The sequence below is a fragment of the Macrobrachium nipponense genome, chromosome 7 (genome assembly GCF_015104395.2).
Source record: "Macrobrachium nipponense isolate FS-2020 chromosome 7, ASM1510439v2, whole genome shotgun sequence".
Lineage (NCBI taxonomy): Eukaryota > Metazoa > Arthropoda > Malacostraca > Decapoda > Palaemonidae > Macrobrachium > Macrobrachium nipponense.
This window is the reverse complement of record NC_061109.1, coordinates 114,808,508-114,825,601: the sequence shown is the minus strand read 5'-3', so window position 1 is coordinate 114,825,601 and position 17,094 is coordinate 114,808,508. Positions and strand designations below refer to the sequence as shown.

Sequence of the window (17,094 nt, the reverse complement as noted above, 5' to 3'; positions counted from 1 at the left end):
CTGATGCACAATTTGTTTGAACATAATATTTTGTATGTGTAACTACTGCCTTTTCTAAAACCACCCAGTTACTCTCCAGGCATGTTACTCATTCATTCTCTCATCCTATTACAACAGACCCAAATAAAATGCCTCTAATTTTACCACATTCAGGTTTCGTTTCCTTTGTAACTTTGCTTACTTCGCTTTCTCAATCGTTAGGCTTTGTTCATCACATATTCTGCAAAGCAGTTTAGTTAGCACAGGTTCGTATAAGAATTTATTTTTTAGAACTTGTTGCTTGTATTCCATCAGTATGTGCTGAAACTTATGGTCTCTTATTAACTCTTATGTGGGTAAAACTGCATGAATTACATAAAAATTATCAACCATAAAGAACACGCACTCCAGTAACGTTGATAGAGTTAATTAGCCTACATCAGCAGGCGTATGTTATTATATATTGATTATGATGTCATTTCATTTGTAACTGCTGGTATGGGCTACAATTTTTTTGCAATTTTTTTTATAGTAAGCAATGTGCTTTTCATTCGAAACAGATGAAGCGCATTCTTTTCATGTGTAACTTAAATGTATTAAATGCAACGAGTAAAGTATGTTGATTTTACTGTAAACTATACTCTGTTTTTTTTTTTCCACCTGTGGTGTTTTCGTATGGTAACACTGCGTCCCAGGCTTTAAATAGTTACGCTATGATTAAGTTTTAGGTAAATAAAAGGATACCTGGGTGTACATTTGCAATTGAAAAGTGTTTTAGTAATCTACTGTATTCGAATTACACCGTTAATATTCAAAATAGGACATTATTATAATTGTTGAATGTAAGCTGAATGTAACTATCTAGAGCCCGGGACGCAGTGTTACCATACGAAAACACCACAGGCGGATGGACAGATGGAAAAAAACAGAGTATAGACGTGTTGCGTACATTTAATTTGTAAGGTGTAAAATCGCCAACATTTTCATTTAGTGTATTGTCATGCGAACCATTTAGCCCAGCACCATACATTAGAATTTAATCTGTTCTAGCAGTGGAGTTAATGTCAAAATATATTATCGTGTACCAAAACTATTTATCTGGATCGTGAGAAGTGTTTAGTCGTTCTCAGGCCTACTAGTTCCAAAGATCAAAAGGAATAACTAAACGAACAGCAAGTTCCTTTATTGTGCCTAAAAAATAAAAACAAAATTACCCTTTTTTAGAATTAGGTATCAAATACTACGTAGCATACTCAGCTAACATTCGTGAGACCCGATGATTTAAATTTGCACTTATCAGTCTCATAAATTTTACCCTCAAGAGTTTTGTCCGTTAAAGGTAAACAAAAAAGCCAGCACGCTGCACGACACGTTAGTCGTTACACTGTCACAGCAAAAGCTGTTTCGTTGGGTTACTTCGCTTATTGTGAAAGCTTCCGACGTCCTTCTCCTCCTTATCCGGATTTTTCGTCGGACTAGGTAGTGCTTAACAAAGAAATTGAATCTTTCACCGATTCATGTTGCAGTGTTTGTTAGCCTAATCTTATAGTTGTGCTCTAAAGGTATGTTGCTGCATTACTTATGTTCTGTGTTATTAAAAGAGTTTTAAGTCTACCTATGTATTGACAGGCATAGGTTGTCGAAGTTAGGCTACGCTAAACTGGTAACATTAACTTAGACTGGTTGTGTATAACTACCTGAACTAAATATTTGGGTTCATAGTCAGGTATTACCAAATATGACTAATTCATTTTGTTACACTTAAGTGGTCCACCATAGGCTAAATTCATTTGGATGGTGTCTGGTCCTGTGTGAGAGAGGCCTAGGTTGGTGATGTTCCTCGTTGGACGGGTGGTTTTCTTGCTCTCCTACCAATCTGATGGTCCGAAGTTCGATTCTCCGTCCGGCCAACGCGGAATCAGAGGAATTTATTTCTGGCGATAGAAATTCAGCTCTCGATATAATGTGGTTCGGATCCCACAATAAGCCGTAGGTCCCGTTTCTACGAAACCAGTTGATAATTACCCACGTAGAAATATCTAATCCTTCGGGCCAGCCCTAGTAAAACTAAGATATACTTAACTCTAACGTCTGTCATAGTTGTATGTATATCGATTTGACTAATGTCTGTGATGGTATATATATAATATCGATTTGGACTTATTGTATGTAACTATATATCGATCTTAACCTTAATCTATAAAGGTGAAAATGACAAAATCTCCAGGGTAGATCATTAGGTACGTATGCTGAAAGGCTTAAGGTCTCCCAAGCATTAAGCCAATGTTATAATTATAGCTATAGACTCTGTTTGTTAGACCATGCCCAAGTCATCCATCATCAAATAGTATCATAGGTGTCATTTCAGACCGAGGTAAATTCAAAACAATTTAAGTGACACCGGGAATCACGATGATTATGTCCAGTTTCATGATAGGCAAATCTCTAAGCAAATCACTCTCCTTAATATTGTATCCTCCAAGCTAGAAAGTGGATGAATGGATGGATTATTAAATTTAGGGCATAGCCCAAGCGCTAGGACCTATAAGATCATTCAGCGCTGAAATGAAAGCATGGCTAGGTGGAGAAATGAGAAATGAAATGAAAATGATAAACTGATGACAATCCTGCACTTGAACAGGACTGTACATCAGCAAAGGCCACTTTACTCTCCCGCCAGCATTCCGATCATCCAAAGTTATGAAAGATCGTTTTGGCCAGGGGGCCCAAGCTAGAAAGTGACAAATTTCCTGTAGTATTAGCCTATACTTTTGCTTGGTACTAATTGGTAACCTTATCTGTACTGTTCTGTCTATGGCATTTACTAAGTGATAGCCATTTACTAAGTGATAGCCATTGCAACTACGATTGTTAGTCTATGGCATTCACTAAGTGATAGCCATTTACTAAGTGATAACCATTGCAACTACGATTGTTAGTCGTGGAACTAGGGTTCTCTCCTCGGAATATATGTAACAACTTATCCTAACCTAACCTAGTCTACTGCGTCCTTACCTGGATGGGGGCGATGTGGTAGGAGGCCATCCGGTGAGGGATTGTTGGGTAGTTTATGTAAAGTTAGCAAAAACCAAAGTCAATTTGCCATTTTAGATCATGAAACGGGTAAAATGCGTAATAACTCGGGGGACAGTTAACCTCTCGTATCAGTTTAAAAAAGTAATCCTCTTCTATGAGAGCCAAATATTTTGTCATTGCTTTTTGAGATACAGGATTAGATATTCACTTTGTTCACTTTGGTTTCTTGTACAGCTCTCTGCAGGGATGATTCCCTTTCAGGCTGGCCCTTGTACGTTTTAAAAATAGGTCTTCTTATATTTTATAGTTGTCTTTTAGTGTTCTCTCGTTTGTGTCATTACTCCTGGAGAACAGTTGAGTCTTTAGTTATCTCACTTATATTGTATTTACATCCATTGCAATACTGATTGAAAAAACTTAACATCATCGATATCTTCGTATAGACTTGGGTTTTTCTCAGGTACACAAGGGACAATCCTGGCGTGAGAGCGTCAATATTCACTTATTGGTACTAAATGTACCATAAGTTTTTAAATTTTTTTATTCTAGCGAAAATGCACGTTAAAGTGGGTGAAAGCTCATTGGATGAAAGCTCATTGAATAACCCACGAACAAATATATTCCCAAGTCCAAAATTGAATAGCGGGGTTGCCGAAGTCAACGTTGTTCCGATACGTAATACAAACCCTCGGTCCTTTAACAATAGGAAGGTAACTAGCGGCAGCTGGGACGGTCGTAAGCTTCGAACAAGGGGAGAACGGTAGTTAACTGCTTGTCCGATCGTGCGCGCGCCCGCGCGCCCGAGAGGTGAAGAATCACTTTTGCTTTCGGCCGCGGGTGTGAAGGACGTGTTCGTCATCGCTCTCTGCCCGCTTCATCGTCGTATGCTTTGTTTATATTGTGTTTTCTACTAATGGTTTGGTTTGACTTGAAAATGAAACTGTAAGTACACTGTTTTCATTTTCATTACTTAATTATGAATCAACATGGAGCTATCGCCGTAGAGACGGCGATTTCCGCTCTTTTCATGAATTGAACCCTTGAATTGTCTCGGTGCCGAGGGCGGGCGCACTCGCGCCGAGTCATGTATTTTGGGCGAAAGTGTGTAATTGAAAGATGTAAGTACTCTTTTTCATTATATTTTTGCCCTGTGCGTTCGTTGCCGAGAGCTTGATTGCGCTCGGCAAGAGCCTCTTATTTTGTATGAATAGAATGCAATGAAAGTGGATTCGCAATGCAGTTTTCTTTTCATTTTCATTTATTAATTGCATCAAAAATTAATTTTGGATCAATTTCCGCTCTTACCCGGGAATTAATCCTTACGATTTATTGCTGTGAAAGTGAAATAGCAAGTGCAGTATTGTTCATTTTCATATATATTTATGATAGCATCATATTATTATGGATCAAGTTTCCGCTCTTACCGGGAATTGATTTTTCCCTCTTAAGTTCTATGAGTGAATCGCAAGTGCAGTATTCTGTTTCATTTTCATATTACTTTTCACTGCTGTGCGGGGTAGGGGAAGCGAAGGTCTGCCAGGAAGTCGTCGGAAAGCTCTCCCGCGACTCCCTTGGTATCCGATTCTTCGTCTTCTTTCCTGCCCCCCCGCCCTCAGCTTCCTCGTATTTTGTTTTTGGGGGTCTTCCTTCCGTTCGGGGTGGGGCATGTCTCCCCCCCCGTGCGTGAGGGAACCCCTCTTACTAATCTGTCTGTGCTACCGCAGGTGCTACAGCCGTGGGAGACGACCTTGGACAGGTATGGACCACTGCGGCTGCAGGGCGTGCCTAGCATCCACGATCTGCTGCAGAGTCTAGCGAGGTCTGGGGCGGTGACCTTGGAGTGGTCTCCACTACAACCTTCACGGCCGCTTATGCTGCTTCCCCCCGCTGGTCTACACTCCCCATGCTGTGTCGGTGACGCCGTCTGCCGCTTCTAGGGCCGGTCGCCGCCCGTACCGAGGAGGGGTATGCCGCCGCGCCTGTGTTTTCTTCGTGTTGCCTGCCCCAGACTTCCGCTGTTCCAGCAGCTCGCCCCTGGACCGGCCGCCAGTACCACGCTGGCTGCCGATGATTCTACGAGGCGATGGCTGGGCCTGCCGTACCTGTCGCTGATGTGGTTCCCGCTACTGGCTTGGCTGTCCCTTCTGTGTTTACCGCTGCCGCTGTTCCTGCCGCTCCTGAGCTGGTTGCTGTTCCTGTCGCTCCTGGTTCCTGCGCCTGTCCATGCTGGTCCTGCCCATGGTGTGTCTTCCCCAGTCCCAGGTCCTTCCGGACAGGTGCAGTCGGGGCCGTGTTTGCTTCGGCAATAGGCCCGACTCCGGCCTGGATGGAGGACCTGACGACTGTCCTGCGTGAGCTGACGAAGAAGACTGGAAGGTGTCATCTTCGTCTGTTGCTGCCTCTTCCCCTTCGACTTCTAAGGCCCATAAGCCGAAGAAGAAGAAGGCTGCCTCCCCCCCCTAAGAAGTCTCCTTCGGGAACTTCTAAGGGCCCGTCCCACCTCGGTGGGACGGGGGGTCCTTCTGCTGGTCCTCCTGCTCCTTCGGAGCGGGGCCCGTCCCCCCTTCCGTAAGGAAGAGATAGACGGGGACCAGAGGAGTATCGGTTAGCTCTGGTACTTCCTCGCCTGGTGCTAGCGGCGATGCCGCTACGCCAGGTTCCGGCTCGGTTCTCTCGTTCGCGGGAGATCCCGTGTAGCTCTCCCTCGTGTACCGCTCTCCCTCGGGAGACCGTGCAGCCAAAGTTTCGGCGCCAGAGTTCGCTCGGCGCCAAGACCACGGCACGGAGCAGAAGGCTGGCGAGAACCGCTCAGGTGACTCTCGCCAGGCCAGCGGCCGCTCTCGCAGCGACCAGCTGGTAACCGGGTTTTGTTATTCCCCCTAAGAAGACTCCTTCGGGAACTTTCGAAGGGCTCGTCACATTCCGGTGTGACGGGGGGGTTCTTCTGCTGGTCTCCTGTTCCTTCGGGAACGGGGCCCGTCTCCCCTTCTGAGAAGAAGAAGAAGACGGGGACCAAGGGTGTGCTGGCTACCGCTGGTACACCCTCGCCTGGTCTTGGCAGCTCTGCTGCTAAGCCAGGTACCGGCTCGGTTTCTCGTCCGCGAGAAGTTCCGAGTGTACGATCTCCTTCGGGTGACCGTGCAGCCAAAGTTAAGACGCCTGAGTTCGCTCAGCGTCATGACCGAGGCACGGAGCAGAAGACTGTCGAGAGCCGCTCAGGTGACTCTCGCCAGGCCAGCGGCCGCTCTCGCAGCGACCAGCCGGTACCCTCGGTGGACGTGACGGTCTCTGACCGGCCACGGGTTTTTTTGAGGCTGGGAAGAGGTCCCCCAGGTCCCCTCGACCGACGGTACCAGCCATCGGCTGGTACCAGAGGTTTGACGTGCCGCGAGGACGCTCACCGGTCTCACGGCGAAAGCGAGCTCTTGTAGGTCACCTGACCGCCGCTCCCACAGGGACCGGGCGGATACGGTGACCAGCAGCAGCTCGTCTGACGCACGGGACCGGGGTCGACGTGCTCAGTCGAGCCTCGCCACAGGGGAGCGGCACGGCCAGGCCTGCAGATCGATCCCCACCGCGGGCCTTGCGGTTGTGAATCGGCTGCAGCCCCACGTAACGCTGGTCCTGCCAGCAGCGGGGGGGGAGCGTCAGGTCTGTCTCTCCACTACCTTCAACTTCCTCGGGCTACACCGGGAAAGAGCGAGGTAGCTAGGAGTGATCGTGGAGAGGGTGCGCCGCTCACGATCCCGTCACGACGCCGCACGTGCCACGTATGGTCTTAGGACCAACCAGGACGTACGCGCAAGTGATTGGAGGCGACCGTCAGGGAGAGGGGTGGGGGTGGGGTGGCGTCAGTTCTGTCTCTCCGATACCTTCAACTTCCTCGGCATACGCCAGGAAGAGCTAGGTATATAGGTAGGTGATCGTGAGAGATGCGCCGCTCACGATCCCGTCACGACGCCGCACGTGCCAGGTGGTCTTAGGACCAACCAGGACGTACGCTCAAGTGATTGGAGGCAACCGTCAGGGATCGTTGCTTTGTCCTTCTTCTGAAGGAGGAGGGTCCTGGGACTGCTCTTGTTGGAGGACTGGACGGTCCTACTCCTCAAAGACGCTGTAACTTCCGAGATTCAGAGTAACTTTACCCAGGTTATTGCACTGATTCGTCAGCACAACGGACCGGGGGGAAGGATCGCCGCTCCCACCAGCAGAGCCCATGTCTCTGCTCGAGTCGTTTTGGGGCCGAGAGGGAACCCAAACCGACGTGGGTATGCCGCGATCGGAGCTTACCGATTCTGTCTTGAACCAGAGTCTCTCGTCTCCGGACAAGAAGGCTCTCTCAGTTCTGGCCGGTCGATCAAGCTACTTCCACCTCCTCTACTGCGACAGCGGCGTTTTCTACGTGTCTTCGGACACCGTATTTAAATACTCCTTCGGTCCTCCTGAGAGGTTTCGACCTCGACGAGGACTGGAATGAGTCGGGAGGACGGTATCGGCTCTCTCCTGTCAGGTGTCGATCAGCCCCACCCAGACGACGTTCACAGTGGCGGCAGACCCTTACCTACAGTGAGAGTTCGTAACCCCTCCTCGGGAAAACGTTTTTTCTCCTGACGATACGTTTTCCCAGACTTCTGAGAGGCCATCGCCGCAAGGCGATGGCTGCTCCTACTCTTCTCCAACTGCTAGTTCCACTGGGAAGGCGAGCGAGTATCCAATTCCTCCCCCATTCCCTCCCTCCTTACGGCTACGAGGGAAAGGGGAAGGATCCCTACAGAGATTTCTCTGTAGGATCCCACGTTGGGGACTGCGCTACCAGGGGGGACCTTCGGGTCCTACCTGACGTAAGCCCCGGTCGTTGAGGAGGGATCCTGCCCCATTCTCGATTTCTACGGGAATCGAGAGGACCACCAGCCGATATCGTTTGACGAATTCGGGGGGTCGGGGGGTTTCGCAGACTGCTTAGAATTCTACGGAATTTCTAGCGCATTTCAGAGTGTTTAGAGTTTCTTACGATCTCCAAACACTTAGGCGAGACCACGGTCCAAAGTGAGCGAGACGAGAATCCCCGATATGTTACACGATAATCGGGAACCTCGCCTATGGCTCGAATTCCTGGAATTTCTAGCATTAGGAAGAAGACTGCTGCTGAAAGAAGGACTATCTCACAGTAGGCGACCAACCTGGAATAGAGAAGAACGGACGGGAATATCCAGTTTGGCTGGAACTATCGTCTTAGTATTCTGTTCACCATTGAAGCTTTCCTTCGAGGAAGACTTCTCCTTCACTCTCTTTAATAGAGAACGAAGGTGGTCGATCTCCAATCCTTATTTTGTTTTTCTTGAAGGAAAGAATTTAGGATGGGAGATCGTTGTTCAGAATCCTACAAATATACTACGTATATTAAACCTCGCGACATGATTCTGCTAAGCAGTTGAATGGTCCGAGGGGTAGGCGCATATCCTGGTTATTCTACGGATTGCGACTTAGACGAAAAAGTATTCTAATTGAACTGCAACCCGGGTTGCCTGCAACCTCCCAGGAGTTTCCAGTTTCAATTTTATATACTTATTGGTGTTGTCACAACAACACCATTTTAGCTTTTATATTTACCGAAATTCGTTTCGCTTAAATATAATTGCTCGAGCATATCTTTTTATGCTCGGTGGTTCTAGCCGAACGCATTTCCTTCGTGGAAAGGATTACTTGGGCCAACTCAGGATGACGAAGTCAGCGACAGCTACTGCGTATTGAATTGCCCGAGGCATTTCAGTATCAGCTGCCGCTTTGAGATAGACGGTTGTTTATGTCTTTCGTCACCTGCTTTGATTGAATACAACCGTATCTCTTGCCCAACAATCACGGACTTAAGTCTCTGATTAACGGGGGATTCTCGCATACATGAATGACCATCTACTGCTGAGAAAACGCTAGTATTCATCGTCTTCGGTATTGCGAGAATTTAAACAGAGATATCTATTCGACTCTCATCTTTCTGTTTACCGCACAAGGTAACAGAATTTTTTCTGTAATAGTCTCTTTGCTGGCATCGTATCCCGATAATGCGGGGAATGATTTTTTGCGGAATCTGAGTTTGTCCTCAAAATATCTTGTATTCGGAGGTGTACAATTGTTCATTGTTCAGCCCGGATTAGCAGATGTATTGAAGACATCGCCTACTCCCACCCACCTGCCAGCTCTACTTCCAAACGTTCAGCCCATGAGAAGCAGTTCTTCAAGCGGCTCTCCCTGTGTTTCATTACTGAAGAACGCCCCGCTTTCATTGCACAACGGACAGCAATGAAATGGCGGTTAGCGTTTTCAGTCATTTGTAAGCACAGGTTTAGATCTTGAGATTCCTTCTCTCGATTCAGCGGAAGACGTAGGTTGCATTCATTGCCTACCTTTCGTCTTCAACGTCACATAGTGTTGTTTCTCCTTAAGCTGAGATTCAACGTCTATGAGATTTTCTTGCCATCAGGGACCTCGGTCTTTTGAAGGCAATTGACTTTTGCCTTTTGAGCTTATGCATTAAGAGAATCATCGCCGCGCCGTCCGGCATCGGTGACTAACAAATATTTTATTTGTTTGGTCTCTCAGCATAACTCTTTAAAGGGCGAAGGTCACGTGACTTACCCGGATGCTTGGACAACTTGCCTCTACTGATTCCGAACCAGTCAGTCGGCAGCTGTCAGAGCGTCCCGAGTCAGTTACGAAACTATGCTGTGGACTTAGTTAGGTTGTTCCAGAGCAATCATTACTTCGTCTTAATAGCTTGTCAGTATGAGTACTGTACATAACCAAAGTCGAGAAGAGGGATAGGTCATACGACTATCCCTTCTTTTCGTCTTAGGTAACTGCATGACTTCTCTTGAGAAGTCAGGCACAAAGGGATGGGGATTTGTGACGCTCGATTTCGTACCGATCTTCGTAGCGAAGACTCAGAACCCTTCGGTAACTGACGATTGGTTCGAGTCCTTCACAATACCCTCCCTAATGGACGTCACCGCCTCCGATACGAAGGCTATGCTGCTTTGTCCTGTGGAAGGTGCGACGGAGCTGTCTGAAGAACTCGACACCCAGGATGAGTGTGGACGCCTCTTCATCATTCTCTCGCGTTCCGCAAGAACTTCTCGGTGGCGCAGGTAATGATGGCAGGCGCCTGGTCCAACCGGGACGCATGCACCTCCTTCTACCTTCAGGATATTGCCCACAGTTCCTTGGATCTTTTTCCTTGGGAACCGTGGTGTTGCTCAACACGTTGTGTAGTTAACCCAGACCCTCGCAGGATGAACAGCATCGAGTCTGGTGTGACCGTAAGAATGGATGAGGAATGAGAGTGTGAACTGGCTCCTCTTACCCATCTTTTTCTTCCCTCTACCTTTGGGTAGAGGGACACGGTCGTCACCCTGCTGGGTAAGGACGAGATGCAGGTGAGCTACTCAATAGAGCACCATCCTATCCCCTTTCAGTAGGGATAGGAGTAAATATCCACCACTTCCTCCAACAAGGGGGAGAAGTGGATGCCAAATTGAGACAAAACCCATCATTTTATGATTGTCTCTTGCAAACAGGAACAAGTTCTTGCTTGCTGGTACGAAGAGATACGCTTGCCTCTCTCTTAGTACTTGGCCCAGAGGTCTGACCATTGATCCTGCGGTGCACACCCCGATCAATCGGACAGAGGTTTGGATCCCTCCCTTGCTCTTACGACCAGGGAGGCACTCCAGGGTTGGACGAACACCAGTCTGTTCACCAAAAAGACTCAGATTCCTCCCACCAAGAAGTGAGTCTTCCTATTGTTAAAGGACCGAGGGTTTGTATTACGTATCGGAACAAATGACAATTTGTCGAAAATTGCATTTTTCCTAAACTATACAAACCTGAGGTCCTTTACATATAGTCCCACCATCATGCCACCCCTCACTCTGCAAACTTTTTGCATGGGCCTAAAGCAAAGTGATTCTTCACCTCTCGGGCGCGCGGCGGCGGGCGCGCACGATCGGACAAGCAGTTAAACTATCGTTCTCCCCTTGTTCGAAGCTTACGACCGTCCCAGCTGCCGCTAGTTACCTTCCTATTGTTAAAGGACCTCAGGTTTGTATAGTTAGGAAAAATGCAATTTTCGACAAATTGTCATTTTTCAAAATACGCAGATTCGATCAAAACACCGCATATTAGAAGAAACTTGTAGTTATCAACATTTTCCAAAGATCAGGTACTATTCAAAACGTAATATTAACGAAAATTGCATTTGAAAACCTTTCGGTTAGGGCATTTAAACGTAACAACCACTATCGGTCTAGTTAACCCAATTATGTCCTATTTTTTCAGGCCACTGTGATATTTTACGGTTGTTTCCCACATATTACCATTCGTCACCTAATATTTTTCCTGTTTCCCTAACATCCTCCCTTTTTTCACTCTCCGAGAGATAAAGGTGTGATATCTCTCTAGGCGCTTTCACATGGGTGGACTGGGAACCTGCTGTCCCAATTTCTGCAATACTAATGTCAACTCCTCACACACACACACACACACACACACACACTATATATATATATATATATATATATTATATATATATATATATATATATATATATATATATATATATATATATATATATATATATATATTAGGGCTTGTGCCTTGTATGATAAGGCGCCCTATGAGGTAATGTTAGACTAGCGATAATCTATACGCTAAGTCGGTTGGTATTGCACTTCCATCTTCAATGGAGTGTCTGGGGTTTTGTAGATCACTTACGAAGTCGGTATTATCTTTACGACGATGTGTTAAACTCATGGTTCGGTGAGGTTCTTGTAGAAAACACTAAGTATAAAAAAAAAAAAATTATATATTCTTCTGAAGTTTTACATGGTGAAGATCAGATATGATTGTACAAGTCTTCTAATAACGATAGCTTGATCGCTTCTGCCAATGATGATGGCTAATCCTATTCCTCTACATGATAAAGCTTAGGTAAAGAGGTACAGGTCTTCTAATGACGATAGCTAACTCCGTTCTCTTCGTCTACCATCTCTGTTACAAGTTATGAAGGAATAGACAGTAGTTCGAACATATGAACATACATACCAATGACATAGTTTCATACGAACACACAATCAAATGAGACACGCTACAGATCACGTAGGCCGTTTGAATCATAGGTCGGGGTAGTTGTCTCAAGCAGGGAGCTTGGACTGTTTCAAAACAAATGAATGACCACAGATGACGGCATGTCAACTTAGCCTACATACTTATTGTATACGTCATCTTTAGCGTCTCTAGTCTGATCACATTCCTGCAAGCAATCTGGTTGACCTCTTTAGTTTTAGACTTTTATATATATGGACTAACATTCCATATTTTTATTATGTAAATACTTACATTAGCTCGGTCAGCTACCAAAACCAACCACTGAATATTACTCAAACTTGACTTGCATTTGACTTATAGGAGTGTGATACAGACACTATGTGAATATATATATATAAGTAAATAAAAATTCATGGTGTACATGAATTGATTCAAGTAATAAAATATAAAACAATGATATTGGTAAATAATAGTGATCATCATGATATATATAATTGATACAGTTTTTAACTTCATCTCTTTAAGATACTTATGCTACAGAAAATACTAATGTACTCTGATAATTGCATAGAATGAAAGATTAACATGATAAAAATCATATTTTCAAAACTGATAACAAAGTTCATATATGAATTGATAAAATTATTAATGTTTATGCTGATTGATTCGTTGATTTTTATGCTAAATGTTATATATCTGATTCATTAATTCATACTACTAACTCATAAATAACTGCAGATAATGGTAAGATATAAGGTAACAGATGATTATAGGCTACCTGATTTGTTTATACATATGTATATGGATTCATATAATTATGATTAATATATGTGCACTTTAAATAGATTCCTATTGCGTACACGCAAAGATATATTTAGATTCTGTTATTTATGATCATTTATATAAGAGATTCCTATTGCGTACACGCAAAAAATATATTTCGATTCTGTTATTTATTCAATTATAGAGATCTAGTGCTTACACGCCCAAAAAATATATCTTTGTTTATTTTATGATTCATTTATATAGATTCCTGTGCATACACGCAAAAAATATATTTCGATTCTGTTATTTATGATCATTTATATATAGATTCTTGTCGTACACGCAAAAAATATATTTCGGATCGTTATTTATGATCATTTATAGATAGGATTACTGACGAGGTTAACTGCACATTTAACTAGCTTTCGAACCACTTTTCGTCCATTACACGTTCCAGACAACCACCCTATAGCCACTGAAACGGCCTTTTTCAATGGTTAAAAAACAAGGGGAAAATTTGCCTGGGCGGGTCCAAACGTTCCATTTTTGCGCTCATACTTATTCTCTGCATCCTAAGCTACACGATTACGTTTCGCGATGAAAAAAAAAACATCCCCAGCACGAGTCCTTCGCCAGCAAAGTAGAGTTGAATATCCTTCGGGTCGTAATTGTCGGAAGTATGTCCCTTTTGTAGTCGAATTCCGACAGCCGCTGGAGCGTTCCGCATGAAAACGAGATTAACGACGAGATACGGTGTCGGTCGAAGAAGTCCATGAAATTCCTTTCTTCACATTGTAGGCGGTTGTTACTTGGACTGTAGTCGTCCGCTGCGACGAACGATTTTTTGAAGTTGCGATGTGAAACTCTCGTACTGCAGGATACTGTAACCAGGTTCCATTAATCAGCCTGCAAGTGAAATTATACTTGTCACAAGGGCAAAGTAAATTCAGACGACATCCAAAATACAGGGGAGGGAAGAGAGCCATTTAGACCAGACTTAACCCACATGAAATTCGCTGATATTTTGGAATTCAGAAGAGTCCGCTGTACAAACTTTTTATCCATGGCATTAACAATGAGTGAACCTATCCAGGTCTATGATGACTCGTAAAAATATCCATAATTATAAAAAATAAATAGATATCAATACGAATCTCAAAGAAAATTCGATATTACTGGTAGTAAGTTACTAGACAAAGAAGTGGAAAATGGAGCTATTTGTAAGATTGCCAGGCAGCATAAGAGTCAAAGAGAATATTAATCATGATTCTATGTGCCCTAACAAAAGTTTCATATTCAATTTTCTCGTGCGCATCCTCTGAGGTTAATTTTTTTAAAAACTTTATTAATAGGTAGGAGATGCAACGAAAAAAAACCCACTATGTAACTAGTTTCTAAATAAACTTTGGGTTTGTTCATGAAACTTACCCAGCAGATATATATATAGCTGTATTTCTCCGAAGTCCGACAGAATTTCAAAACTCCCGGCTCACGCAGTGGTCGGCCCAGGTGGTTTAGATACCCATTCCCGCCGCTGGGAGGCGGGTGTCAGGAACCATTCCCATTTCTATTCAGATTTTTTCTGTCGCCGGTGTTGATAACAACTGTTTTCAACACCTCCGTCTAGGATTTTCGAAACTTCTCTGTTACTTGAGTATCCTGTTTGTTTTTTGGTTATCGAACGTGGATTGTGACTAGGCTTACGCTGATAGTGGATTGGATTTGAATTTGGTTTTTTCCTTTAACTAAGATGTCTGGGACTAGTTTATCTAGCACCAGAGTGTGTTGTATGGAAGGTTGTAAGGTGAGGCTACCGAAAGGTTCGGTAGACCCACACAACATATGTAATAATTGTAGAGAACATACGTGTGTTATAAATGACCGTTGTAAGGAGTGTGAATGTCTGTCTGATTCGGGTTGGAAGGCTTATGAATCCTATGTGCGGAAATTGGAGCGTGATAGGATACGGAGATCTTCCTCCAGGAGTGTATCAGTCAGTAGAAGTAAGGGTAGTAAGGTTTCTCCTACTATACATTCAGTAGTTGGTACACCTAAATCTGTTGTGCCTTCGGGCCCTGAAAATGTGGTGCCTTCGGGCCCTGAAAAATCAGTGGAAGACAATGCCCTTTCTACGATTCTGGAATCAATACGAAACCTAGAACTCTAAAGTGCTCGCTTTGGAGGGTAAAAGCATTATTAGTGAACAAAAGTGCAGTGAAAGTGCCCCCAGTGTTGTGGAGGGGGCGTCAGATCGGCCCTATAATGCCTCTAGGCCTGGGACCTCTGTCGAACTTCCAAGCCCAGGAAGACGGACATGTCGAAAGCCGCAGGAGGGTTACGGGAACCCCCACCGATCTGGCGTCCCTTCGGCAGAACCTGTAGACGATCCCCAGGCTGCCAAAGAGTGTTGCGAGTGCGCGTATCCTCCGCGAGTGCTTTTCGTCCTCGGAGGCGTTCTCCCCTAACAGGAGTTGGAGCATGAGAAGGACGCTCACGTCCTCTGAAAAGAGCTATGACGTTAAATGTCGCACAGGTGGCTATCGTCAGTAGTCTCTCAGAGGGAGGGCGCAGAGTCTCTTGCGCTGCTTCTTCGTTACGGGCTTCGCCTCGAGACTTGGATTACTCTCCACTGCAAAAAAGATCGAAAACTCAAGGTGTCGCACAAGCGGCCAGAGTCTTCGATCGCAGGGAAGAAGACGCTTCACGTCCTTTTTCGCCTGTTGGTTTGCGGTCTTCACCGGAGAGTTTTGCTGCATGGACTCCTCAAAGGAGAATTATGATGTCATCTGACGAGGACGCCTTGGAGCGGTCCTATTCGTTTCTAAGAATAGAAGAACGGGTCCTGTGAGAAGGGATAGGGCTTCCCCTCGCCCCTTGCCTTCTCATAGGATCCAGTTTTTCTCCTGAAAAAGAATCTTCTACTACAAAGAGTGTTATTCAGGTCGATGCAACAACAACTTGCTTCGTTGCTGGCTGAGAGAGAATCAGAAATTCGTCCGAGAAGAAAAAGATGATAGATTACCGATTAAAAGATCTAAGAGGTCTCCCGCACGGGTGGACGATCGTCTCTTTCGCCTGTGAGTACTCATTCTAGATTTCGTACGTCTCACCTGCAGTTGGAGAAAGGGCATGAAAAACAAAAACTTCCTACGAGGATTCGCCCAGACTCTCGAGGCTCGCTTTATAACAAGAACGGACGATCCTATGATTACGCAACGAGGCCGTATACAGTCTGAGAAGCTCGACACTCCATAGTTCGGCTTGGAAGGAGCGGAGTGTTCACAGGGACGCCTGTTTAGACAAGCGGTATGCTCGGACAGACGTCGAGCGTGACGCTCCTGGACCTGACCCAGGCGTGGCGCTCGGAGGGACGCCGACGAGTGACGCTCACCTGGCACGTCAAGCGGGACGCTCGGACTGAGCGTTCGAGCGTGACGCTCATCTGGACGTCAAAAAAAACGTGGCGCTCGGCTGGACGCCAAGCGTGACGCTCGGCTGGACGCCAAGCTTGACGCTCGGACGGATGCCCAAGCGAGACGTTCAAACAGACGCTTTGTTTCATATTCCATCAGGTATCACAGCAAGGTATTAGTATGGAACCTCAACTGCAATCGGCTTTTCGAAGGGGACTCCCATCGAGAGAATGAGCAAAAAAATTGGTACCTCCTTTTCTATCTGAATCTTTAGATATTAATATTCAGAATGCTCCATGCACATCTAAACAACGATCTTCATTAAAGCTCGGAGTGAAAGGACTTGTACCACCAGCTTCGAGAGTCCCCTTGGTCACTCCTATAGATGAGGAAGGATTAAGTAATATTTCAGAGGAAACGGAAGAGGATCAACCTGCTGTGTCAGATTCATCCGATTATCAAGTTTTGGTTCGATTGCTTCGGGATTCATTTGGAGAAGAGTTTCAACCCGCAGCACCTCGGTCGCCTCCTTCTCAGTTTTTCGTTGTCAAAAACAATAAGACTCCTGGATTTGTTAAAATGACAAAGTCTCTTTCAACTAAGAGAGCTTTTAAGAAGGTGCAAGATTGGATGGAGTCTAGAAAAGCTCAAGGAAAGTTTTCCTTTGCCCAGCCTCCTTCAAGACTTTGCGGCAAGGCTGGGCTGGGATCTGGTATGATACAGGTGAGGATGTCGGGTTAAGAGCTCCCGCATCGGCTCAAGGTGACTTTTCCAGTCTGGTGACGCACCAAGAAGGTCTCTT

At 45.2% G+C, this 17,094-nt stretch overlaps 1 long non-coding RNA gene across 1 annotated transcript in view; it reads left to right on the top strand.

Moving 5' to 3' along the window:
* Positions 1 to 1,330: 1,330 nt before the first annotated feature.
* LOC135217421 (uncharacterized) overlaps positions 1,331 to 17,094 on the top strand; it is a 293,265-nt gene continuing 277,501 nt past the window's right edge. The window contains exon 1 of the long non-coding RNA XR_010315128.1: positions 1,331 to 1,541. This is a non-coding gene — a long non-coding RNA (uncharacterized LOC135217421). The remainder of the gene's footprint in view (positions 1,542 to 17,094) is intronic.